Source organism: Elaeis guineensis, chromosome 5 (assembly GCF_000442705.2).
Source record: "Elaeis guineensis isolate ETL-2024a chromosome 5, EG11, whole genome shotgun sequence".
Lineage (NCBI taxonomy): Eukaryota > Viridiplantae > Streptophyta > Magnoliopsida > Arecales > Arecaceae > Elaeis > Elaeis guineensis.
The window spans coordinates 28526185-28528617 of record NC_025997.2 but is presented as its reverse complement, the minus strand read 5'-3'; the positions used below and the strand labels follow the sequence as shown (position 1 = coordinate 28528617).

The 2433-nt window shown below is 29.6% G+C and overlaps 1 pseudogene; it reads right to left on the bottom strand.

Annotated features, from left to right (window-relative positions):
- Positions 1-1359: 1359 nt before the first annotated feature.
- Positions 1360-1986, bottom strand: LOC140857974 (uncharacterized; annotated as a pseudogene).
- Between the last annotated feature and the right edge of the window lie 447 nt (positions 1987-2433).

The window sequence follows — 2433 nt, the reverse complement described above, 5'->3', positions numbered from 1 at the left end:
GGCACTAATGTACATGATCGGACGGCTCTAGTGCGAGCCGATCACGATCGAATAGCCACGGATGGTTTTAGATTTGATTGGAACTCTGTATTCCTACTGAAATAGTATTTTTATGATTTTGAAGCCTATATAGCTTCGATTGACGAGCTGTTTAATACGTTGGAGGTACAAAAAAGCTTTAAGAGAGATTTTAAAGACTTTTTATGAGAATTTTGAGATTTTTTGTTGAGAGACTTTTGTACAAAGATTGAGTGGTGAGTTTCTCTTGTATTGATTTTATTTTATTCTCTCATAGTGAAGCTTGCACGTCTCGTGGAGATAGGCTTGAGATCGATCCATATATTTGTATTATATTTTTTATTTTATTTCTTCTTTCTTTCTGCTGCACTGTATGGTATCAGATCCTGTACAATAAAAATATGTGTCATCATCTTATTAATTCTTTGGATGATTCATGGACACAAAAATATAATATGAATAAAAAATTAATCTAATTTTATTAATATCAAAAATATAATTATAAAATTATGTTCCTAGAATATTTACAAGTGTCGACCTAATTGACTTCTTGGATATACATCTAATATAAATAATATAATTAATTAACTATAAGCAACTTAATCTAAATTATTAAGTCATCTTTTCACCTGTACTATCCGTAGGATCTCAAGCTTATATGTAGGAAGCATATCATTCCATTTTGCATAGTTTAAAGGATACAACTGACCCTTCCACACAATAGTATCTAAAAAGCTCGTCAATAATCAAGTAATCTTATTGATAGGCTGCCCCATCTGATTACACTAGATGATGACCCTCTCACCCTCAGCAAATACAAGTTATCTTTAGCCCGTGTGGGTCTACGTCTAATCCATGCTCTCACGGATGCATCTACAATAAACACATAAAATGAAAAAATATATTACAAATCGATCAACCAAAATTAATACTTAAATCTCAATAGTTATGAATACATAATATTTTTATTAAATTACCCTAGATATGTATTTCATCTATAATCGCATCCTCATCAGTAGGAGGATCATGCTATGGCTCAAACTGCTACAAGGATAAAGAAGGATTGGTCTCGGCCTGCTATGTAGATGATGGTCTGATCTCGAACTGCTATGGCTGTCTCGACTATCAGGACTGATCAGAACACGATCCATCTGGAAAGTCTATAACTCAATATTATCAAATCATCTATGTCAAGGCATGATAATACCTAGTATTCACAAATAGAAATAAAAATTAATTAGCATAAATTATCAAATAATAAATATGGTACCGACTGAGTTGCTAATAAAAAATAAGAACTAGTAAATAAACATGATAATATAATACAATATTCAATACATATTATGCACATCTTAAATATCTCTTATCAATTAAGAATCGATCAATAGTTTTTTCTTCAATATCTATCCTAATCAAGCTCGTAGCATTTAGATCATCAGTCGAGACAAGATTGTAAGGCATATACTATGTATAAGTCTTATCATCCTCTATTTCCAACCCGTGTCCCATGTCATACAAGTCTCTAGGTTTCATTCTCACAACAACAGTCCAATCCTTATCTTTTGAGTCTTTTACAAAAAATACTTGATGAGCTCGAAATAAAAAGATAAATGGATCATCCTTTAATAATACACCAGTATGTATCAATCTTAAAAAATGTACAAGTGTAAATCCATTCGTATCTTACTTCAAGCCTTTTGGCAAGTTTATATCCATCCAATTACATCAAAATAATACAACTTTAAATTTTTCATAATAATCCAACTCAAAAATATCTATAAGTACACCATAATAAGTCTTACCATCTACTTCCACCATGACTCTATTGTTCTGAATTTTTTTAAATTTTTCACATTCTTTTGTATAAAATTTGAACCCACTAATGATGAAATCATTATATCCATTGACAATATTATTAAGATCTTGAGCAATAACAATTAATTCATCTGAATCGCTACTCTCCATCATCATTTGTATCTAAAAATTATAATCAAATTGTTAATATATTATTTATTTGATATTAATAAATATATTCCAAAATCAATTCTTCTCCTCACATAGCTAAATAACCTATTTGAAAAGCCATTTAGGGAATAACTCAATCAATCATCATTACTCAATCCTTGAATTGGGTCAAATGCTATTATTTGCTCATCTTTGAGCAACCAAAAATTCGCTACAAAAAAATTAATATATTGATTAAGAATATTATATATAATGATAATGAAAAAAAATCAATATGACTATACTAATCTGTGTTACTATGACATTATATCATTATGAAGTAACACAAAACAATGGGCTTATGCCAAAGATCTTTTGTTAAGAATCATACTTTCAATCTTGTCCAAAACTCTTCCAATAGTCGAGAACTCATAAATTTTTGAGTTATCAATAATATCATAATTTCTTTGA